Source organism: Camelus ferus, chromosome 15 (assembly GCF_009834535.1).
Source record: "Camelus ferus isolate YT-003-E chromosome 15, BCGSAC_Cfer_1.0, whole genome shotgun sequence".
In the NCBI taxonomy this organism is placed as follows: domain Eukaryota; kingdom Metazoa; phylum Chordata; class Mammalia; order Artiodactyla; family Camelidae; genus Camelus; species Camelus ferus.
In genome coordinates, this window is record NC_045710.1 from 34,276,277 (window position 1) to 34,302,234 (window position 25,958).

Consider the following 25,958-nt stretch of genomic DNA (forward strand, 5'->3'; position numbering starts at 1 on the left):
CTCCCCACCAGCTGACTCCTAATCCCTGCTACTGACTCAACTGCTAGCTGCCTACGGCTCTGAAACACCACGATGGGAGCATGAGACCGCTTTCAGGCCGACCCACGATTAAAGACACAAGGAAAACCTTCCAGAATCAAAGTGGTCGTGTTGGGATTGGCAAGGAGGGGAAAAAAAAAAAAAAATTACCCTTCTAGGTTCTTTGCTGGGTCCCTGGAACAAAAGACAGATAAACAGGAGAAAGGCACATAAACTTATTGAATGTAAGTTTTATATGACAGGAGAGCTCTGGAACCCTCATAAGGAAATGACTCAAAGAAGCTGTCAAATCAGAACATTTTGGTGCTAGGGTAGGGGCTAAGTGTATTAAGCTGGAGGACACTTAACAGGTCTGTTTGTTCAGATTCCTCCCAGTCATCCCCCATCTTTGGAGATAAGGATGCTCCTTTACAGGGAGAGCACTTCTCACATGAGGGTTTTATGACCTGCTTCGGGGGAAGGTCAGAGAGTCCCTCCCACAATTGCTGTTTGTCAAATTCCTTCAAATATTTCTTAAAATATTCACTGTGCTAAGGTGCCATATTTTGGAGTAGCGTGTCCTGAACACCATCAGGATTACGGGGAGTGTGGCTGATGTTCTGCCGCAGGAAAGACTGCTCCAGGCATCAGGGGAGCCTCTCTCTTTCTGTTCCCTGCTTCCCAACCTGACATGCTGAGCATTAATTTTTGGGATACACAAGGCCGCCAAATACTCCTTTTAAACTTGCAAGCTTCCCACCCATCCCCACCTTCCAGAAATTTCTCCTCCACAGAAGATGGCTACTGAATAGAATTGTTAAAAACACTGGGCTCCCTACTACAGATTCTGCCAACAGCCAGACCCTTAATTGTCTTTGGGATTTTTCCTATTCTTTCCTGTGAAATGGAAATAATCAAAGCATGGGCTAGCCCAGAGTCCTTGCAGGACCATTAACTGGAGGGGTTTGGGGAGGCAGGATATTTCCAGAAGGTGGGGAAATACTCTTTATAATTTTTTTTTCTTTGAGGTCTGAGAATTTAACTATATACTCCTGGAAATAATTATTATATACTCTGTTTTCCCAGAGCGATATGATAGTATCTCTACCTCATTAACCTGACCCAGTCAAAGCTCAGAGATCATGAGAACTGGAAGGGACCTCAAGGACCATTTAACTCAGGGGTTCTCAACTGTGGCTGCTCTTATAATCACTCACTGAATTTTTTAAAAAGTACTGAGCTTGGGCCCCACCCCCGGGCCAGTTGTATCATACTCCCCAGAGAGCCAGAGCCTTCTTTCCTGAAAGCTCCCCAGGTGACTTCAGGGTCCAGCCAGAACAAGCAACAATGATCTGGCCTGGCAGTCTCTATACAAGGTTAAAACTGGGGGGAGGTGATGTGAGTCAAACCAGTCTCCCAGGAATGGGATCAGATGGCCTGTGGCAGCCAAATGGAAGCAAAGGTCACACAGGGACGAGGAGGATGGGGAGTTGCAGCAGAGTCCTGGTCACCATCACCCAGTCAGTCACCCAGGTTTGCACCTGCTGTGTGCCAAGCTCAGGATCAAGCACTTGGGTAAAAAGTGTACAAAATGAATTACTCACAGTGCTCTCCAGGAGCAAACCATTTCCTGATGGACTTGACCAAATACCAATAACTAGAGGTAGGGGAAAGTGGGCTTTATGCTCAAAGATGTTCATTGCAGTGTTTTTTAAAGTTTTTTTTTAATTGAAGTATAACACTACAATCTTGTGTTAGTTTCAGCTGTACAGCAAAGTGATTCAGTTTTTTTTCAGATTATTTTCCATTAGAAATTATTACAAGATACTGAATATAGTTCCCTGTGCTAGTAGGTCCTTGTTGCTTATCTATTTTATATATAGTAATGTGTATCTGTTAATCCCAAACTCCTAATTTATCCCTCCCCCCCCAACTCTTTCCCGCCAGTAACCATAAGTTTGTTTTCTATGTCAATGAGTTTATTTCTGTTTTATAAGTTCATTTGTATCATTTTTTTTAGATTCTACATATAAGTGATATCATATGATATTTGTCTTTCTCTGTCTTACTTACTTCAGTTAGTATGATGGTTTCTAGGTCCATCCATGTTGCAGTAAATGGCATTATTTCATTCTTTTTTATAGCTGAGTAATATTCTTTTATACACGCACACACCCCCCCCACACCTTCTTTACCCACTCATCTGCCAATGGACATTTAAGTTGCTTCCATGTCATGGCTATTGTAAATAGTGCTGCTGTGAACATTGGGGTGCATGTATCTTTTCAAATAAGAGTTTTCATCTTTTCCGGATATATGCACAGGAGTGGGATTGCTGGATCATATGGTAGCTTTTTAAAAATACATATTTTTAAGGAACCTCTATACTATTTTCCATAGTGGTTGTACCAACTTATATTCCCACCAACAGTGTAGGAGGGTTCCCTTTTCTCCACACCTTCTCCAGCATTTATTATTTGTAGATTTTTTGACGATGGCCAGTCTGAACAGTGTGAGGTGATACCTCATTGTGGTTTTGTATATATATATATATTTTTAATTGAAGTATAGTCAGTTTACAATGTTGTGTCAATATCTGGTGTACAGCATAATGCTTCAATCATACATAAACATACATATATTCATTTTTGTATTCTTTTTCACCATAAGTTACTACAAGATATTGAGTCTAGTTCCCTGTGGTATATACTATGAACTTGTTGTTTATCTATTTTATATATATTAGTTAGTGTTTGCAAATCTTGAACTCCCAATTTATCCCTTCCCACCCCCCTCATTGTGGTTTTGATTTGCATTTATCTAATAATTAATGGCAGTATAATTTACAATAGTGAAAAAGTGAAAACAGTTTTCTAGTCATAGAATTTGTAAATAAACACTAGGTTATATCTACTTGGTGCAATATTTTGATGCCTTTAAGCTCGGTTTTCCAAGGAGATTTTATTATCACAAGGAAGTATCCTCATTATAAGTGAAAAAAATAAGATATAACCTCATACATAGGCTACATGCATATGATCATAGATTATATACATAAGTGAAAAGCTAGGAGGAAACAGACCAAAAGTTAACAGGGTGTTTCCTCTTTTTTACTTCTTCCTTCCTTCCTTTTCTCTATTTTTCAATTATTTTTAAATGATCCAGGCCAAGGAGTTGGAACTCACTGGGCGAATGGCGGGGGCCATTTCTTGCCTCTGTAATCTCCAGAGTGCCCTGCAGTTTGTATCCCATCCATGTGGGGATCCTCATCCGTGGGCATGGGCCGAGAGGCCTGCCAGGGATCCCCCAGTGGGCTACCTGGAAAGTCAGAGATAGGACCCAAGTCTCCTGTTTTGTGGTATGGATCTTCATGGAGCTGCACAGTCTGAACACATGGGCAGAGAGGCTGTGAGGAAGGCTTGTGCCCATTCTGTGAGGCTGGGCCCATTCCCGGAGGCCTGGGGCTTGCTCCCCATCCTCCTCACTCTCCCACACAGGAATGAAGACTTGTAGGCAGCAGACCCTACAACCAGGTGATGCAGGAAAGGCACCTGTGGGGCACTGGCTCCTTGCAATGGTTGTCAAAATGATCTTTAAGACCAATTATTCTCACCATGGTGAGGCCAAACCAGTCGTAGGAACATCCTGGAGGAGGGAGGGTAAAGGCTCGTTGAAGGTGGGTATTTCAATGCCAAGACTTGACTAGAATTCAGGGAGAACCATATTGTAATAGTTTAGGATTGATGGATATATGATCAGGCCATCAGGCCACCCAATATGGCTGTTCTCTTGCTCTCTGTACGTCCCCTGCTCTCCCAGTACCTGCTTCACCTACATCCTACTCATGTAACCAACCTTCCCTCTTAATCCTAGAGCCCCAACAGTAAATGCCTATGGCCTTGCCCCTGGCCCCAGCTGGTGATCTAATCTTTAGATCAGAACTGTTTCTACTGTGATAGTTTATCAAAGGGGCAGTGAGAGACATGCCTCTGCTGGTTACCCTGGTAACTGATGAGCCAACCTGAGGTCAATTCCCCCTATAACTGGTAACCTGCCCCTCTCCGTAGGGAGGAAGACTACCACTGTGCCCTGCCCGCAGTCCACCACACACAGTGGGGTGTCACTCCAAAGCCTTGCTTCAGACATGTAAGATCTCCTTATCAAAACAATGATGTCTCTGTCACTGATTCCAGGCCCTTTCTTTGCTCTTGAGGCTGAGCTAGTACAGGGCTTGCAGGCCTGTGGGATGCAGCCCAACAATGGACACAGCAAGGCAAGGGTTGGAGGCAAAGATCTTTGAAGAGTCTTGGGGAGTACTGTCTTTTGATGTTTTTGAACTGTTAAAAGATAAAATGAAACATTTAAAAAATTTAAAAACTTATTTGAGCAAAATTCATTCAAATTAGGCAGCATCAAACCAGAGTGGCTTCAAGCACTGCACTGATGGGAGCCAGAGGCAAACTTTTATAGGGGAAAAAAAAAAAAAAAACCAGAAGCAAAGTAAGGAATTTATTCATTGGCTATATCTTAAAACCTAGTTGGCTGTGATTGGTTGTCCTTAGGTTTCAATCTGTTAACACTGAGGCATTTACAGGCTTAGATTTTTGGTTTGCTTCCGTAGACCACCTCAACCTAATTTGCCTCCTGGTCTAATTAATTTCACATTATTAATTGAACACATTATTATTACTTCACATTATTATTGAGGATTAAACAGTCTGATGTTCATTTAAGTCACAGATTCCCAACCTTGGCACTTTTGACATTTTGGTCTGACTAATTCTTTGTGGTCAATCAGCGCATTGTAGGATACTTAACAGAATCCCTGACTATATGCCAGTAGCCCTCCGCCCAAAGATATCTCCCTGCATTGCCAAATGTCTCCTGGGGGTAAACAGATTTCAATAAGTCTTTCAGGAAGTTGGTGGAATGAATAATAAATATTTGCAACTTTTATCATCCTTGGAAAGACTTTCCTGTCATGGTAAAGTCAGGTTGATAAAGACAATGAAAGAGCAATGTCATGTTAGTGTAGACTGTCAGCCAGCTGCTTGCAGATGGTTTCTGTTCTCACCTTTAGGCTCTAGTCTGAGCCTCTAGCTTCGACTACCCTCCTGACTTCAGCCTCTTGCAATCTCCTGTTCATGGTCAGCTTTTAGCTAGAAGATATGACCTCTCTGAAGTTAAGAATCAGTAGCTTTTAAGGAATGAAAAGAAAACATGCTAAGGTTTATTGAGCCCTTACCTGAACACAATAGACTTCATTTATCCCCATAAAGTGTCACTACCTATTTTTATAGATAAGGAAATCGAGGCTTAGAAAAGTGCTTAGAAAATTGCTCCTCTCACTCAATGAATGGTGAGATTGGAATCTGAATGCAGGGGTCTGACACCAAATTAGCAGATTTAGCAATACTACTGTGTGGGCCATATTCATACTCAAAAAGTATTAGCTGTTTATCTGAAATTCAAATTTAATTATGCATCGTGTATTTCACCTGGTAACTCCACTTCAATACCCCTTCTCCCATCTACGGGATGAACGCAAGGGGTATGGGGGTGCTGGCCTCTGAACTGTTTGATGGGGAACAGACCCGGGAGCCCTGGGAGCACTGGCCAGAGAGGAGGTGGGGTGTAAAGAAAGCCCAGCCACTCCGTCTCTGGTTTGAGTGCCTGGAGAAGAGTGACCCCTGGTGGCCGCGCGGCACCCTGCAGTCACTGCCAGCCCGGCTCCTGCGCTGGGAACAGGAACTGTTTGTTCTTAGTTCAGACCTCCACCAAGAGCCGATGTCTGCCCAGGGACTGTGGGGAAGGAAGCCAGACTTAGAGCCACCTAGGAGGTTTTCCAACCATTCAGCTGGACTGGAGGTCTATTCCCACACTGGGTCAGCCACTCTGTTGCCCCCAAGTGGCTGATTTATAAAAAGGTCCTTAAGCCCCTAAAATTCCGAAGACCATAGGAAGGACTGCTAAAATCCGTGCCTCCCTACCCTCTGTCCCCTACAGGGCCTCCTGGCCCCTCGGCCCACTCCAACGTGTGGGGAGTCAAATCTAAACTGAGGGCAGCCATGGAAGGGAGGTCATTGTTAAAACCAGCATCAGAAGTCCATTTCTCCAGTGAGTCCCGTGAATTGCCTTTGTGTAAATCTGCTTTTCAGTAGAACACTTTGGTGCTGTACAGGCTCCACCTGTCCCCCCTGTTTGTCCCAATGTTTGCTGTGCCATAACCTGTACCAGGATATGTCAAGTGCTGAAGGTCACCCTGCTTTCTCAGGCTGTTGAAGAAACAGGCCTGGACACCAACAGTCACACAGGGCCTCCTACCCAGGTCCTAAGGAAATCCTCCTGCGGCCCTTTCCTCTGAGAATCCTTGGGGGGGGGGTGTGTATCCCCAGAGGCCCCTCCTCCCTCTGGACCCCACTAATCTTTCTTTATCAGTGTATTTGGCCCTTAAGGCGTCACTGAGCTTGGAAGAGGACTCAGAAAGTCACAGGTGAGATTATAGCCCCAGCTGATGCCTTGATTTTAGGCTGGTAAGGTCCTGCCCAGAGGACACAGTGAACCTGTGTCCAGACTCTTCACAGAAACCAGGAGGTCATAAATTGGTGTTGTCTTAAACTGCTAAGTGTGTAGTAATTTGTTGTGTAGCACTAGGACACTAATATAGGCAGTGTCTTCAGGCCTCACCCTAGCCCTGGGAACCTCCTTTCTGGAACATTCCCACTAACTCCTAGCTTCCTTCATAACCAGAAAGAGGAGTAGAGCTGACTGAATATCACAGAAAGCTCCCCACATGGGATGTGCTGAAAGGGAAGTCCCTTGAGTCCAGAGGAATCTCCCATATCTCCTGCCATATTTCCCGCCCTGCTCTAGTGTCTAAAATATACTCAGACTCATCGAGCCAACAAATACTTACTGAATGCTGTATCAGTTATGTTATCTCAATAATGCTGTATGATAAACTATACAAAAAAATAGTGAGCTTAAATAATAATTTATTGTTGCTCATGAGTCTGTAGGTTAGAGTTTTGATTTTCCTGGTCTCAGGTGGCTTAATTCTGAATCTGCAGTCAGTTAAGGGTCAGGTGGGTGTCTCTGTTGATCTTGGCTGGCTTAATTCTGAATCTGCAGTCAGTTAAGGGTCAGGTGGGTGTCTCTGCTGATCTTGGCTGACTCTATGCACATCTAAGGGTCAGCTGGCTGAAAACAGCCTCAGCTAGGCTGAATTAGGTCTTCTCTACATCTTCTCACAGACCTTCAGCAGAATAGCAGGGAATATTCTCAGGGCAATGGCAGGACCCAAAAATGAACAAGCCCAATTGGGCAGGAGAGCAATTGGAAATGTACATGTGCTTTTCAAGCCTCTGCTTACAGTCACGTTTGCTAACATTTTACTGGCCAAAGCAAGTCACACCGTGAGCCCAGAGACAAAGTGGGAGGTGCCTACAAAAATATAGGAAGAAAGGAGGCCATTAATGCAATCAACTTGCCACAAGGGCTAAATATACACAGGCATTGTTCTGGGTGTTCACTCTATAGTGGTGAACAAGCCTTTAGAGCTTGAAGTACAGTGGAGAAGACAAGCCATACATAAACAAATAGATAAATATATTTAGGATTGGTGCTGTGGATGAGAATAGCCAGTGGGACCTACTTAAGACTGCTGAAGACCTGAAGGATGACAAGGAGCCAGGAATGCAAGGACTAGATAGAGGGGACAGCCCATGCAGATATTCTGAGATGGCTGAGCAAGGAAAATGATGGCATAAAATAAGATTGGAGAAGAGGCAGGAACAGTGGTATAGAGTTTGGATTGTACACCAGGCGTGATGGGAATTCAAGAGAAAGTTCTAGTAGGGGGAAGTGAAAACATGATCTGATTTGTCTTCTTAAAAGTTCCCTCTGGCTGTTGCAGGGAGGATGAATGAATGTTAGAGAGATAACAGCAAAGGTGGGGAGACAAAGTTAGGAGGAGGTGTAGGGTTTCAGAATGAGCCTCCCCCGACATGTGTCACTTTCACATGAGGATTATTTTGAGCTAAAGGCAATCGAGACCCTGTGTGTCTGAGAAATTTCTGCCCCTCCCTTAACTACCTAGAAGCATTTACATTGGGGTTTTTTCCCCCAGAAAATGAGTTATTACCAGCGATAAATTTTATGTAAGTGGCCCTATCTATATGGCAAGGCAAACATCTAATTACCAGAAAATTACTCTTCTTCTTACTGTCCTCTGAATGACCCTCCTGTCATTGGAAGCCCCAGCCCCTATCCCATCTCTCAGCTCAGGATGGCTTGTAGCCTTCATTTGACCTTTCTTTGACCCTCTCATGTACGTGGGGTTCCTGTATGTACAAAATTAAATTTGATTTTTATCCTCTTAATCTATCTGATGTTGTTTTAATAGACCAGCTAGAAGGATCTAGAAGGGTGGAGAAGAGTTTTCTTCCTCCTTGACAGTAGATACTAGGTATACTTGCAAGATGAGAGGGGGCACTTTTGTGCTGTGTTTGGAGTGGAGCTGGCAGAATTTGCTGAGGCTTTGGATGCAAGAGGAAGAGGTATCAAGGTTTCTGGCTTGAGTTACTGGCTGAACAGAGAGGCGTACCTATAAGAGGCAGAGGACAGGTTAGGAGGAGGCATCAAGAGTTCAGCTTTGACGGCGGAGGGTATAACTCAGTGGTGGAGTGCAGTGCTTAGCATGCAGGAGGTCCTGGATTCAATCCCCAGTACTTTCGTTAAATAAACAAACAAACAAACCTAGTTACTTTTTGGGGGGGAGGGGGGACCCCCCCCCAAAAAAGAGTTTTGTGAGTGAGTGAGATGCCTGTGGAACAACCAGGCAGTTGGATATTTGGAACTAGGCTTCCAGAAAGAAGTCTTTTGAGGTTGGGTCTTGCACAGGAGGAAACTGGTTGGGTGGGGGCAGAATTTATGACTTAATAGGCTGGTGGGTCCTGGAGGCAAGGGTCTTGAAAGAATCTTGGAGAACCAGCTTTCAGTCTTGATAAGTCATCTAGTTAGTTAGTTTACAATCTTATCTTTCAGGAACAGATACTTCCTGGAGCAAGCAACTAAATAATTTTTCTTGATCCTGGTATTGTTTAGCACAGGGACAGGAAGGTGTGTTCATTTCACTTCTCCTCAGTAACTGAGTGTCCTCAGGCAAATACCTTTAAAAAATAGTAACAATAACTACAATGTAGTACTTACTCTGCTGGACAGTTCTGAACACTTTATGGCTATTAACTCATTTATTTTTCACAACAACCCAGTGAGATGGATACTGTTATTTGCCCCAGGTTATAGATGTGCCTCAGTTAAATATAGGCTAATTATCTTGTCTGAGGTGGCATGGCTGATAAGGTGGTAAATCTGGGTCCCAGAGTCCAAACTCTTAATCCCTCCCATGTTAGCTGATTATCTTCAGTTTCTCCTTGTATATAATGAGAGGCTGGCCTAGATAAGAGCTGGGGGAAAGGGGAGATTTTAAAGAAAGAATCATTTGGGAGGAGAGGGAAAAATTAGGAGTTTGGGATTAACAAAGTCATATTACTATATATATAAAATAGATAAAAAATAAGGACTTAACTATATAAAGCAGGGAACTATGTTCAATTTCTTGTAATGAAAAGAATCTAAAAATAAATATAAATGCATATGTATAACTGAATGGCTTTGCTGTACACCTGAAACTAGCGTTGTAAATCAACTACACTTCAATGAAAAATAAGAATTAAAGGAAAAGAATCATTCATGACACTTGTCAAAGATGACAAGGCAGACTTTTTTCAAGAGGGACCATTGCAGTGGGGTTTTGTCGTAGGGAAGGGAGATCATGTTTAATTCAGAATATAATAAGGAAGAGTGGGAATTTATAGCCAAGGAGTAAGATGGTGGGTCAGGGGATAGAAAATTACTAAAAGGTAGGGTAATTCTTTGCTAAAGTGATCTAACACATCTGGCATGCCAGAGTGAAAAGATATCAATGGTGATCAGACCAACAGTGAGGGAGTTTCAGTAAAGTGGCTCAGCAGGAATCCTGCTAAAACTGGACAATGCAGAGATGAACAGGAAGCCCAAACGTCAGGGCCTCGTTGAGAAAAGAGTTCAGAGGAACCTGACAAGAGTTGGGTCAAGGAGAGAAACTTTGTCAGGAGGAAAAACTTTCCCTCCACTGTCTTATGTTCAGTAAATGGGGCCTGCAAATAAAAGTGATAAAAGACCAACTAGGAAAAAAAAAAAGTTTATTTATGCATACATCATGTATACACGTGGGAGTGTTCAGTGAGTAACTCGAAGGGGTGGTTAGGATTTGAGACATATTTTGCTGAAAAACAAAATTTAACTGAATAAATTGAAGGGTCTTATTGGCTTTATTCAATGATTCATGAATCAGGCATTACCCCACTGTTGGGGCTCAGGGCAGGCTGCCCCTAAATATGCTAAAGTAGTATATTGATTATTTTGAATTCAATTTACTTAAAAAATAGCCTGTATGAGAAGAAAACTGAATTTCCCCCCTCTCTCCCTAAAAATAGGAAATACATCTCCCATGTGAAAGATACTGTCCCTGTAACCAGGAGGTAGAGAGACATCCTTGTCTATTTGACTGTCTGTCAAATGTACACCATATGTGTACCTTGCAGGTGGTGGAGACTATGCACGTAAAATACAGAACAAAATGTCTAAGAAGAGCAGATAGAATGTTTACATATCAAAGTCAAGGGGAAAGAAATGCAAATTCCTCCTAGAAGGGCTTATGTTCCTTTAAGGTCAGAATTCTGAAAAGATGTTTTATCAAGCCGGCTTTCTTTAACTGGGCATGCAAAAAACCAGTTTTGAATAGTCAAAAGATCCCCGTCTTGGCCATTTTTAGGGCAAGATTTCCTTAGTTCCCAATTAAGTCAGTAAATGCAAGTATAATTCCATAAGTGCAAAATCTGGCTGGGGTGTTAGTTGGAGGTTGGCTTTCTGATACCCATCATTTTTCTGTTTGAGAAATTCTATTTCTCATTTTAAAGTTGAATTTGTCAGAGATAAATTTACTAATGAGACTGTGTGGTGGGACAATGTGCTGCTTGTAAGCTTAACTCCTCTAGGTGCCACCTTAGAGTCCTTCCAGTTCTTTTACGTGTCTTGATTTCTCCCTCTGGCAGTCTAAAACCACCATGGGTGTTCAGAGCACTGAGTGGCCAACTCTTATACATGCTCCCCAGATGGACAAGTTTTTAATTAATGAGCACAATATGAAGACTCAGCCTCCACCTCGCCCATAAATTTCTCAGTTGCCCAAGAAAGTCATAGCTGACTGGGAGGAGTCTTGTCCCTTTTCTTCATAACAGAGCTCTCATGTAATATCTTCACTTTTACCCCAATAAATTCTGTTAAGTTAGCTAATTGAGGAAAGATGTCCAGTCAACTTCCTACCTATTACCCAGTCCAAGCGTCCTTAGTATCTTACAGCTGAGTAAAATCACCTCAGGGTTTCCAAACTGGGAATAACCTTACTGTCTTTCAACTGAGCAAGTATAGGCACCTCTTCTTGAACCTAAGTTCAAGAATAACCTACTCCTCATAGCAAGGAGTTTAACAAGCTCTGAATAAACTCAAGATTTTCAACTAAGTGTGAGAGATCAGGTGCCAGGAGAGACTCACCCAAATTTGTCTGGACTCACAGAGGAGGCAGATGAGCACAAAGGGTCCTGATACTGTTACAGAAACGACAGGCCAGTCAAGAAACAAGCACCACTCGGAAGGTTGGAGTACTCAGATGTATTACGCCGGCGGGCTCAGAGGGGCTTCTGCTCCAAAGCTCTGAGCACCTTCAAGATGTGCACATGAGGTTTTATAGGGTAAAGTACAAGCTTGGGGTATTCAGCCAATAGGCATGGAACAGCTTTAGCAGCATCATCATCACAAAAGTGGAGGCGGGGAGGCAGCAAACCAACATTCCAAGCCAGATATGTATCTTTGAAAATCCAGCTGGCTAGCAAAAAAACATGAACAGCAAACCAACACTAATTAACCTAGATTTACAAGTTAGTCCAGCAGAACTCAGATCAGTATTCCAATACTTAGACTTGTTAGCCCAGCCCAGCCTCTCCTTCACATTCCTAGACTTATGAGTTATCTTGTCAGACCAGCCCGGTTTTTCCTTCACAATACTACCAAGCTCCAGATCCTCATAGAATTCAGGCAAAGGAGAGAAGTCTGCTCTGTGTGCTTTCATGGTTGCCAAAACTGCTGACTTAAAAAAAAAAAAAACAACACAGTGTCAAGGGCTGTGAGTTGAGTTTTTTCAGTGTCTTACTGAGGACAATACCTCTGGAGACAGCCCCTCAGATAGCTCTGAGAATCTATTCCAAAGAGGTAAGGGAGGAGCCAGAATATATATGAACTTTTCTTTTCTTTTTTTTTTTTTTTGGCTAGGTAAAACATGTAGTCAAGCATAAAAAGATTACTGCTAGTCACAAAGAGCAGACATCTCAAGTTAATGACTTGAGTGCTTCTACGCATGGAAGATGCAAGAATCTGGAGTCATTGAAATCTTTCCTTTGATATGCATCTTAACTATCTAGGGGCTGTTATATCCAAAACACAGAATGCTCCCCCTCCCTCCCCACCCCCATCCTGAATTCTCCTCAGGCTTACTGTCTGTGGGTGACTGCAGTGGCTAATTAACGGCTTGGTCCTTGTAGAGCTGAAATGGCAGACAACATGTTTTTCTTTACAGTGTTAAGACTTGGTTTACTGTTGTCAGAGGGGGAGACGTCTTCCTCTACCCTTCTAGGTTCTTTTGGCTGTCTAAGAATTCAATTGATGTGATACAGATTAACAGGAGACAATCAAACAAAGTTTAATAACATGTATACATGGGAGAGACCTGGGAAAAATGAGTAACTCACCAAAATGGCTGAAACTCTCACCTTAAATACCATCTTCAGCTAAAGACAAAAGAGGGTGTTGAGGGAAGTAGTTTGGGACTTCAAAGGGGAAGAAGGCAATTGACATGGAGATGGAAAAGCCAATATTTGGTAAATAAAAGTTTGCTGGGCTATATAGAGACAGTGTAACACAGTGGACTCTGATCTCTAGGCCCTGCTGAGTTTCCCCATCACCACCACACTTAGCCGACATCCTTTGCAGACATCTCTGGTGAGAGCTCTATTCTAGGAACAGGTCCTCTATCTAAAATTTTCTTAGGCAGTTAGGGGGGAAGGTCAAAGTTTCTTCCTGAGTTTTTTAGGCCTTGATTGTTTCCAGCTCAAAATAATCTGCATACCAAAGAGACATTTTGAGATGGCAAATTTTGTTTCTCTACACCAATGTGGGGCTTAGCACAAATGACTTCACTTTGGGCCTGTTGTTTCTTTTTCAATAATATCTAGGAGGTAAAAGGAAGCAAAATATACCACCCCAAAATGTTCCTCTTTGGCATATTGATTATTTTAGGATGCTTATTTTTTTGTATATATATTTTTATTGAAGTTTCGTCAGTTTACAATGTTGTGTCAATTTCTGGTGTACAGCAAAATAGTTCAGACATACATATACATACATATATTCATCTTCATATTCCTTTTCACCATAAGTTACCACAAGATATTGAATATAGTTCCCTGTGCTATACAGTATGAACTTGTTGTTTATCTATTTTATATATAATTAATTAATTTTATATATAATTTATAATTTGTACCTGCAAATCTTGAAATCCCAGTTTATCCCTTTCCACCCTCTTTCCTCTACCCCAGTAACCATAAGTTTGTTTTCTATGTCTGTGAGTCTGTTTCTGTTTAGTAAATAAGTTCTTTTGTCTTTTTTTTTTTTTAGATTCCACATATAAGTGATGTATGGTATTTTTCTTTCTCTTTCTGGCTTACTTCACTTAGAATGATGATCTCTAGGTCCATCCATGTTGCTGCAACTGGCATTATTTTATTCTTTTTTATGGCTGAGTAGTATTCCATCATATAAATATACCATGATTTCTTCATCTAGTCATTTGTCGATGGACATTTAGGTTGTTCTCATGTCTTGGCTATTGTAAATAGTGCTTCTATGAACATTGAGGTGCATGTGTCTCTTTGAATTAAGGTTCCCTCTGGATATATGCCTGGGAGTGGGATTGTTGGATCATATGGTAAGTCTGTTTTTAGTCTTTTGAGGAATCTCCATACTGTTTTCCATAATGGCTTCACCAAACTACATTCCCACCAGCAGCGGAGGAGTGTTCCCTTTTCTCCACACCCTCTCCAGCATTTATCATTTGTGAGCTTTTGAATGATGGCCATTCTGACTGGTGTGAGGTGTTACCTTGTTGTAGTTTTGATTTGCATTTCTCTGATAATTAGCAATATTGAGCATTGTTTTATGTGCCAATTGGCCATTTGTATGTCTTCACTGGAGAACTGCTTGTTTAGGTCTTCTGCCCATTTTTGGATTAGGTTGTTTGTTTTTTTCTTATTAAGTTGTATGAGCTGTTTATGTATTCTGTAAATTAAGCCCTTGTCAGTCTCATTGTTTACAAATATTTTCTCCCATTCCGTTGGCTATCTTCCTTTTTTTTTTTTTTTTTTGGCTTATGGTTTCTTTTGCTGTGCAAAAGCTTGTAAGTTTAACTAGGTCCCAGTTATTTATTTTTGCTTTTATTTTTATTGCCTTGGTCAACTACCCTAGGAGAACATTGCTGAGCCTTATGTCAGATAATGTTTTGCCTATGTTTTCTTCTAAGAGGTTTATAGTGTCTTGTCTTATGTTTAAGTCTTTAAACCATTTTTAGTTTATTTTTGTGTGTGGTGTGAAAGAGTATTCCAACTTCATCGATTTACATGCAACGGTCCAGTTTTCCCAACACTATTTGCTGAAAAGACTGTCTTTACTTCATTGTATGTTCCTGCCTCCTCGGAGATTAATTGACCAAAATTTATGGGTTTATTTGTGGGCTCTTTATTCTGTTCCATTGATCCATATGTCTGTTTTTGTACCAATACCATGCTGTTTTGATTACTGTAGCTCTGCAGTATTGTCTGAAGTCTGGGAGGGTTATTCCTCCAGCTTCATTCTTTTTCCTCAGTATTGCTTTGGCAATTCTGGGTCTTTCATAATTCCACATAAATTTTAGGATTATTTGTTTTAATTCTGTGAAAAATGTCCTGGGTAATTTGATAAGGCTCAAATTATATCTGTAGTTTGCTTTGGGTAGTATGGCCATTTTAACAATATTGATTCTTTCAGTCCAAGAACATGGGATATCTTTCCATTTCTTTATATCATCTTTAATTTCCTTAGTCAATGTTTTGTAGCTTTCCACATGTAAGTATTTTATCTCCTTGGTCAGATTTATTCTTAAGTATTTTATTTTTTTGGATGCAATTATAAAAGGGATTGTTTCTGAGCTTTTCCTATGTCTGCTGCTTTCTTAAAAATTATCATCCTACAGATAAAGAATTTCACAGAAAAGTGAAAACTAAAAGAATTCAGCTAATACTAAACCTATCTTAAAAGAAATTTTGAAAGGTCTACTATGAATGGAAAAGAAGCAGAAAGCTATAGAAACAAGAAAATCATAATTGGAAATGTGATAAGTATAATGAGTTGCAAGAGAATAAACATGAAGATAAAAAAAAGGACATCGAAATCATAAAAGGTGGGAGAAAGGAGCAAGAAAACATAGATTTTTTTCTCGCTCCTTTTTTTTTTCCTTTTTTTTTTTTTCCTTTCTTTTTAGGATGTGTTTGCACCTACATGACAACCAATCTAAAGCAAATAGAAATAGTAATGGGTTAACATACTTGAAAATAGGGTAACCACAAATCAAAATCATACAATAGAGTCACAAAAAAAAAAAAAGAAAGAAAGAAACCAAGCTAATACAAAAGAAAATTATCAAACCACAAAAAGAAAAACAAAAAGGAAAAGAAAGAAAGAAGAAATACTGAATCAACTGGAAAACAAAGTTCAAAATGCCAGTAAACATACATCTATCAATAATTACTATAAATGTCAATGGACTAAATGCTCCAATCCAAAGGCATAGAGTGGCAGATTGGACAATAAAACAAAAGCCAACAATATGCTGCCTACAAGAGACCCACTTTAGTGTGAAGGACACACATGGATTGAAAATGAGAGTGTGGAAAATGATATTTCATACAAATGGAAATGACAAGAAAGTGGGAGTAGCAATACTCATATCAGACAAAACAGACTTTAAAACAAAGGCCATAAAGAAAAACATTATATAAAGATGAAAGGAGCAGTACAAGATGAGGATTATAGTCATTGACATATATGCACCCAATATAGGAGGACTTAAATATATAAAACAAATACTAACAGACATAAAGGGAGAAATTTCTGGGAATACAATAATAGTAGGAGACTTTAACATCCCACTGATATCACTGGGCAGGTTTTCCACACAGAAAATCAATAAGGCAATGGAGATACTAAATGACAGAATAGAACAGTTGCACTTGATTGATATTTTTAGGACAATTACATCCCCCCCAAAACAGAACATACATTCTTTTCAAGTGCTCATGGAACGTTCTCTGGGATAGACCACATACCTGGGCACAAAAGAAGCTTAGAAAACTGAGTAGAAGTTATCCTTTTGTAAGAAACATTTACATTTACAAGGGAAATCTTTATTTGTAAGGATGTCTCTCTCCTCGTACCAGGAAGAAGGGGATGACCATGCCCCCAGAAGAAGGCATATATTTAAATCTGCATAACAATCTTTCCTTCCTTTACTGTGCTTTGGTCTGATGACCTCCCATAACTGAATCCCCTCAGCCCCATTCTTCTTTTGTCTTTAGCTGAAGATGGTATATAAAGTGATGGCTTTGGCTATTTCAGAGAGTTACTCAGTTTTCCTGGGTTTTTCCCGTATGTACAGGAGGTGTACATTTTGTTGAACATTTTTGTTTGTTTTTCGCCTATTAATCTTTCTTGTATCAATTTAATTGCTAGACCAGCCAAAGAAACCTAGAAGAATAGAAGGAAAACTTTCTGCCCTACATAGGGATAAGGGAGAGGTAGGAAAAGCTCCTGTGTGAAGAACAGGTAGATTTCTTTCAGAAAGACAAATGCACTTTTAGAAGAGCAAAAATGAGATAAGAAAGTTTGTGATAATGTTTATTTATGTAGGTGCCAGTGGGTCTTTCTGTCTTCAGGGACATAAAACTTACCAGGAGAGGGGATATATGGTACATTTCCCCTTCATCTTTCTCCTGGGAACAGACCTGCCCCAAGGAGGGAATTTATGGCAGTCCTCATTCCTCAGCAGTTTCTGCTTTTAGTAGATGAGAGATGCTCTGAGAAGGCTTCTATCTGCATCTGTTGAATCTCAAATGTTTTCAGCTTCAAATAATCTTTGTATCAACTCTGCAGTTCCTAGTAAGTCCCAACAGGATTTATCCAGTTCCATCATTCTTTGGCATGGAATGGCAAATGACAATCTGAGATGTGTCACAGGACCAAATGCATGCCATAGCTGGTGAGGCCACAGCTCTCAACCAAAGCGCAGTGTCTGCCACCTCCAGAGGCCGTTCTTTGAAACTGTAACTACTTGGTCAGGGGATGGTGTGTTCAGAGGAGAGACTTGGCCAGGTAGGGACTTCCACTGAGCTGGCAAAAACTTCTTGGATTGGGATTGACCAAGGAAAAGTGAGCAAGAGCATTTGCAGGGGGCAGAAACAGCACATGAGAGGGAAGGGTCTTATATTTATAGGCACCCATTATATGCTTGGTAACGGACTTTACTTCATCTCATTCCATCCTCTCAATAACCCTATTAGGTGGATATTAGCTGATCTCCATTTATCAGATTGAGACACCAAGGCTCCAGTGCAAGTAATTTACCCAGGTTGCCACCATTCAAATGTAAATTTGCCAGGATTGAAACCAGGTCTGTGTGGCTTCAGGGAAGGGATGATCCCAGAAGAGTGAAGGCAGAGGGTAGGAATGGCAGTCAGCTGGGAAGGGAGACTGGGGCAAGACGTTGGAGATCAGAAGTTGAGACCATATTTGTTATGGAGAAGGAGGGCAGCAAGAGAATGGTCATATCCCAGGTTCAGGAGATTTCCTTGGATGGTCCTTCAAGTGAGGGTCCTTGGCTTCCCATAGGAAAAAATTCAAGAGCAAGCTGAAACAGAGTGAAGGCAGACTTATTCAGGGCGATACACACTCCATAGACAAAATGTGGGCTGTCTCAGGTGAGAGGGCCCCCGAGGTATCGAGTTGCTAGTTTTTATGGGCTGGGTAATTTCATAGGCTAACAAGTGGGAGGACTATTCCAACTATTTTGGGGAAGGGGTGGGGATTTCCAGAATTTGGGCCACCACCCACTTTTGGCTTTTATGGTCAGCTTCAGAATTGTCCTGGCACCTCTGGGCTTGTCATTTGTCACGTTAATGTATTACAAGGAGCATATACTGATGTTCACAGCCTACTAGAAGTGGAATCTTCCACTATCTGGGGACTAGTCAGTTCTAACCAGTTTTGTTGTATCCTCAATGACTATGTCATTCTTTTAATGGTTGTGCCCTGCCCCCTGCCTTCCTGTGTCATGCTCAGCTCAAAATGGTGGCTCTAGTAATTAGAAAAGTACCAGGCAATTCTACCTAGGATGGCTCTGAGAACCAGAGAAATGACTGTGCCAGCCCTCCCTCTTTGTGGTCTGAGATAACTGGGAAATTTCCAAGAAAGAAGAATGCTAGGGGTTGGGGAGGGGAGCACTCCAGGCTGTGCAAGGCCTCGGGCCAGTTTCCCCTCTCTCCGGGTAGCCCTGTCCTCCCCTAGCCGGTCACTCAGCCTCCACCACACCTGGAAGCTGTAAGGACTACACAGGCGCCTTTGATTTCTGACCCCTTGCTCCCTAAGGACAGCCTGTATTGTCTCCTTCTGCCTGGCTGCCACAAAGTTCCTCTTATTTCTCAAGATTGAGAAAGTAAAATTTAGCAAGGAATCAGACGTTTAAAATATGCCCTGCCATTCCTCCTGCGGGGATAACAAAGATAAAGCCAGTTAAAAAGTTGAACAGAAAACACTTTCTCCCAAGGCCAAACTGCAGCGACAAAGTTGCAAGAGGACTCCTGCTTTCTTCCTCACTGAGAAGTCCTGTCCTCCAACACCAGAGACCATCAGAAACTTTGCTGTCTGAAATTTTGTCAGCAGGAATAAAACACCCTACTCTTACCTGGAGCTTCTAATTCACTCTGACACACAGAAGCAACTTCAATTTACAACCCAGGTGTACCGCATTAGATAAAAGAGATTTTTAGACACACCATTCCACATCTATCTTAATTTCAGTTTCCAAAAAAATGGCACTGTGGGTCCACCTTTCAGTCTAGATTTGACTTTACACACTGCTTTGCTTTGTGCCTATTCAAACATGGCCTTGAGTAAATTTCTCCTAAATCCACCTTCCCTCAAAGCACACAACTGTAGGTTTTCTTTTGTTTCCTTTCTTGGGCCCACGGCTCTTCATGTGCTATGGAGTCTCCTGTGCAACTGGCCCCCAAAACCTGGCTTTGTCAGACTACAGGCTTGTCCCTGGTGATCAAGGGCTGATTGGGCTAGGACAGGACCCTCAGAAAACCCTCCCTTCTTTTTTCTAGACTTGACTTTATCTCCCAAGGTCAAAGACAAAGGCAAAGTTGTTCAGTCAGTCCTAATCCTGGGGTTGGCGGAGCAGGAAGACAGAGCATTGCATTCTTCTGGAAAACCCTCAGAGCTTTCTTTATGCAACGCTGTCCCGTTAACTGGTATGTACGGGGAGCAGGCCCTGGGTGGAGAGCTTTACGATGATTCCAGCCAGTCCTCACCACGACCCTATGAAGCAGGTCCTGTTGTCATCATTCCCAATTTACAGGTGAAGAAACTAAGGCAGGGGGAGCAGTTAAATAATTTGCCCAACAAAGTCATGCAGTCAGTAAGTAGCTCAGCTGGGATTTGAACACACGAGGTGGTTTTTTTTTTTAACCATTTAAAAATGTATTTATTTATTTTATAATATATTTTTTAATTGAAATATAGTTGTGAACAATATTATATGTTATAGGTATACAGTATAGTGATTCACAAATTTTTAAAGGTTATACTCCATTTATAGTTATAAAATATTGGCTATATTCCCCACTTTGTACAATACATCCTTGTAGCTTATTTTATACCTGATGGTTTGTACCTCTTAATCCTCCACCTCTGTCTTGCTCCTCCCCCCACCACCGGTAAACACTAGTTGCTTCTCTACATTTGTGAGTCTCCTCCTTTTCTTTTATATTCACTAGTTAGTTACATTTTTTTTAGATTCCACATGTTAGTGATATCTTACAGTATTTGTCTTTCTCTGTCTGACTTATTTCACTTAGCCCTCCAAGTCCATCTATGCTGTACACCAGAAATTAATACAACATTTTCAATCAACTGTACTTCAATTAAAAAGCAAGCAACCAAACAACCCATTTAAAATGTGGGCCGAAGAACTGAACAGACATTTTTCCAAAAGAGGAAATGCAGATGGCCAAGAGGAACATGAACAGTTGCTCAACATCACTAATATCAGGGAAATGCAAATCAAAATCACAATGAGACACCGTCTCACACCAGTCAGAATGACCATTATCAAAAAGAACACAAATAAAAGTTGGCAAGGATGTGGAGAAACGGGAACCCTTGTACACTGTTGGTTAGAATGTAAATTGGTGCAGCCACTAGGGAAAACAATATGAAGTTTTGTCAAAAACCTAAAAATAGAACCACCATATGACCCAGCAATTCCATTTCTGGGCATATATCCGAGAAAAACAAAAACATTACTTCAAAAAGATACATACACCCTGCTATTAACAGCAACATTATTTATAATTGCCGAGATACAGAGGCATCCTAAGTGCGCATCAATCGATGAATGGATAAAGAAGATGCAGCATATATATGTAATGGAATACAACTCACCCATAAAAAAGAAAGATACTTTGCTATTTGCAGCCCTTCATTCACTTTTTTTTTCACTTCAAAACCAGAATTTTATAACTGGCACAAGTATTTGCATTGCATCAAAAACAATAAAATACCTAGAAATAAACTTAACCAAGGAGATTACCTATACTCTGAAAATTGTAAAACACTGATGAAGAAAATTGGAGATGATACAAAGAAATAGAAAGATATCTTGTGTTCTTGGATTGGAAGAATCAACCTTATCAAAATTGTCGTACTACCCAAAGCAATCTACAGATCCAATGCAACCCCTGTCAATATACTCATAGGACATTTTTCACAGAACTAGAACAAACAATTCCAAAATTTATATAGAACCATAAAAGATGCCTAACTGCCAAAGCAATCTTTTGTAGGTCTTTTCTCTCTCTTCTTTCTGTTCTCTTTTTTTATGGTTTGATGACTAGAGAAGTTTAACATTTGTTGTAAGGCTGACTTGGTGGTGCTGAATTCTTTTAGCTTTTGTTAATCTGTGAAGTTTTGATTTCTCCATCAAATCTGAATGAGATCCTTGCTGGATATGAGCATGTGAAGTTTGAGTACAGAGCCCTTAACCACTAGGCCAGAGGCTGGTAAAACTAAACCTCTGTTGCTCCAAATGTCTCAGGACTTTCTGCACCAAGCCCCCGAGGCCAAAAGAAATACTTAACAGTTCCATTTATTAAGTTTTAAGTCCATGAAATTTAATGAGCATTCATGTCCTAATAATTTAGTAGCTATTTAGAAAAAATGCATATAAGTTAAAAGAAAAATAGTATTTACTTCATTCGTAAATAGCCCATACATAGATAACATTGAGGTGTGTGTGCTGGTTGGGCACTGTACAACTTCGCAAACTTGAAAATCAGGTTTGGACACCATCACCCTCATTCCACATTAATTTTTCTCAGGTCCTTGCTTTTTATCACAGCAAACACCAAAAACTCAGTTTCACAAAGATGTAATGTTGTGGGGACCCACTCAGGACCCCAGAGTTTTTATAAAGATTATTTTAAGCTGAAGACATTTGAGATTCAACAGATGCAGAAACAAGCCTTCTTGGAGTTTCCTTTGTCTGACTAAAGGCAGCAACTTCTGAGAAGAGGCTGCCATCAATCCTCTCTTCAGAAAGACCGCTGATACCTGCATAGACCATTATCACAAGTTTCTTGTCTATTTGTTCTCCTAAAAACCCACTTGTTTTTCCTAAAGAAACCTATTTGTCCTCCCTAGAGAAGCCTTCTCTTTTCCCAATCTTTCCCCCACTAAGTTAGACACATGAGTCCCCGATTCTGACCACCCCTGTGAGTTACTCACCACTGAGCACTTCTGCAAGTCTCCGCACTGCATGCAAAAGTAAACTCTTTCTTTCGCTAATCTCTTTTGTCAGTTCAATTTGCAGCTGTCCAAAACTGAACCTAAGAGGGGTAGAGGAAATATTTTTCCCTTCCCCAGTGATATCATTAAAAGCTATGTAGCATGATTTCATGTAGAAACTGTGAACTACCTGAAGTGAGTAGTTTTGTGCAGTGTCCGACAGATGTTGCTGAATTTCCCTTGAGATTTAAAAGTACCCCATGCGGTCCCTGTGAATTCACTCTTGTTCCCTGGAGTGCCTTGGTGCCCAGTTTGGGAATCATGGTACTAGCCTAAATCCCTATCAAAGTGACCTAACATAATCTATGGGCCCACTGGGACTGGCACACTGAAACTGCTTGTTGTTTTGGCAGTGTTAGGGAGGAAGAAATTTTCCTCTACCCTTCTAAGTTCTCGCTAGTTTAAGAATTAAACTGATGTAAGATTCACAGGAGAAAATTCAACAAAAGTTTAATAACATGTATACATGGGAGAGACCCAGGAAAACTGAGTAACTCGCCAAAATGGCAGAAATCCTCATCTTTAACACCATGTTCAGCTCAAGACAAAAGAGGATGTTGAGGGTAGTGTTTTGGGATTTCAAAGGGGAGGAAGGCATTTCAAATGGAGATTAAAAGGTAGACGTTTGCTGGGCCATATAGAGCATGGGACACAGAGTGGACTCTGATCTCTGGGCCCTGCTGAGTTTCCCCCACCTCACCTAGCCCATATTCTTTGCAGACACCTCTGGTGATAGCTCTACTCCAGTAATAGCTCCTTATTCTAAATTCTTTTAGGTAGTTGAAGGGGAGGTAACAAGAAGAACTTCCCAAGTCTTCTGTTTCTTAAAAATAATCAGTCTAAATTAATCCTCATATCAGTGAGACACATCTTGGGGTGAAAAATTTTGCTCTCCTACAGCAATCGCCATCTCCTCTGGATGTGTCTGTCTGATTTATGACTGTATCTGCTGTGCCAACATCAGTGCTTGGCACAAAGTAAGAACTCAGTTGAAGGAGGTGTCACATGACAGGGGAGCACAGGTGCAGGGCACACAGTTAACTCTTGAGGGTTATTTCACCCTCCCCTACTCATGAGTCATGAGTCATGTTACACAGAGTAAATGTGTCCAGAATTTTGGATATAAATACCACTGATTCCTGCTCTTCTGGGTTTCCCCCTCGACTTTATGCTATTTGCAAACCCTGTCTTTAGAGAACAACATAACTCAGTTAGGTTACTGTTTATTAACTAGTCTATTCTCAACATAGCATAGTGTCAGATCAGGTCATCTGTCTACTCAAAACCTACAGTGGCTCCCCAGGTCAGAGTCAAAGCCAAAAGTCCTATAAAGGCTTGGATGAACTGCCCTTACCTTTCTTCCCTGACCTCATGTCCTACTGTTCCCCCCTGTTTGTACTCCTCCAGCTATTTGGGCCACCTTGCTGTGCCCAGATTCAAGGTGTTTTCTCTTCCCTTAGGGGCTGTTGACCTCTGCTTAGAAGGCTTCACTCTCAGACATGTGGAAATAGTTAAGACCACCCAAGTGAGAATAACTAAAGGCTATTTACTCAGAGCTTGCTACAGCGAGGGAGTCAGCCACCATTATTTGCATTTGGCAGACTTGAAGGCATTGCTTCAGGGGTTGTTGTTTGGCTGCCTGGACCAGTTGCTGCAGCTACGGTTGACTTCCTGAGCTGGTTGCTTCAGAGTGAAGCCAATTACAACCTCTGCAGCAACCAGTCCAGAAAACAAAGACCTCTGCAACCATTCCCCCAGAACTGTCAGGACTTGGTCAATGGCTGGTCAGCCTCTATTTTTTCCGACCTACTTCCAACTCAGGGCCAATCAGAGAAAGCTAAATAGGCCCCCCCAAACCAATCACATGAGCTCTCCTTCTACTTAGCCCACCTCCAGCTTCCCCATGCCAATTACCTCCAATCATAGCACACCTGAAGCCTTCCTATTTTCATGAGCCCTTTCCTACTCCTCTGAGTCTCTGCCAGACACAAGTGGTGGTAGCAAGCTCTGAATAAGTAGCTTCGTGTTGTTCTTTGTTGGGTGTTCTTCAATTATTTCTACATGCAGTATGTGCCTTCTGGAGAAGGCTGGGTGATTTCACCTACCAAAGGATTGTGTGCTTGATGATTCTAAGATGTGTGACTTCTTATTTCACTCTTAATGAAGTTTGTGGGAGGCACCTGTGGCCTCCAAAATTTGTCCCAGAGTTATTATCTTTCTCATGAAAGATGAGGAAACAGGTTCAGAGATTAAAATTGTTTAGTTACCTGGCTGGTGGGCCAGAGTCAGAGCCCAGGTATCAATTTACCCCAAGCACTGGTTCTTAGCCTCTGTCCTACAACTGGCTCATTTCCCCTGACTCTCCATTTCCTCCTTGTAAAACAAGAATATTAATATCATATCAAGTTGAACCAAATAAAAATTTTGTACTGCAACAAAAGGTTAAATATTGGCAATTTCACACAGTTCAACCTAGTATAATGTTGTGAGAACTGAATTAAATAAAATGGTGTTAAATTGAAGGCAATGCAGCATTTCTATTAATAACACAGGACCCCAGAAACACCAGGATTTAAATCCCTACTCCACCCTTTTCTAGTTGTTTGGTGTTGGGCAAGTTACTTGACCCATCTGTGCCTCATTTTCTTCAGCCATAAAATGGAGATGTAATATAGGTCAACAATCCCTTACTTGCAATTCTGAAATTCAAAAAAATCTGAAAAACAAAGGCTTTGTGGCAAACTCCTTTGGCAGCAAATTTTGACCTAAGGTGACCTGAGGCTATTTATAATCTATATTTATCCCATTTAATGTGAGTAACCGTATGTTGTGCTGAAGAAATACGTTAGATTTCAGGATGTTGCCCCAGACTTTCTGGGGTTGTCATGTATTATTATTCCCATTCATGGAGGAAATAGTATTATTTCAAATACTACTGAAACAAAGTTGATTTTATTACTTGCCTAGCAAAGGCGAACCGTGTGGCAGAACACAGCCTCCTGAACAAAGCAAAGAGCTGACCTTACACGTTTGTAACAAAGCACAGCTATTGCTAATTGGGGCTGATTTCTGGGATTCTGGATTCCGTAGTTGCTTATTCACAGTCTGGGATTAGGGCCAAAGACCTGTCAATCTTCCAACTTCTTTCTTGCAGTTGGAGAATAGAACTTTTTATTCAAACTTGTGACTTTCCTAAAATCTGAAAAATCATGCATTCTGAGACACACCTGGCCCAAGAGGCTCAGATAAGGAACAGTGAACCTCAAGCACTTACCTCAGGTTATTACAAGGGCTTAATTAGTTAATGTATATAAAATGACTGGATTTAATTAATCTGTGTAAAAAGATTCCTCCGGCAGAGGAAAGCTTTGTAGATGGCAGGGTTTTTTTGTTTTTATCATAAACTCATAAAGGGCCTGCCACTTAGCATTCATTTTGTAAAGTATTTATCAAGAGCCTACTACGTGTAACGCTTTGAAAATACAACGTGAACAGACTTCTATCTGCTGATTTATGTCTGAATTTCTCCCCCCAGCACCCCCCCCCCCCCCGACCCGGTTCCTAGGCGGAAG

The 25,958-nt window shown here is 41.2% G+C and overlaps 1 pseudogene; it reads right to left on the reverse strand.

Moving 5' to 3' along the window:
- The window catches only part of LOC102518529, a 31,530-nt pseudogene that overhangs the window by 5,038 nt on the left and 534 nt on the right, over positions 1 to 25,958 (reverse strand).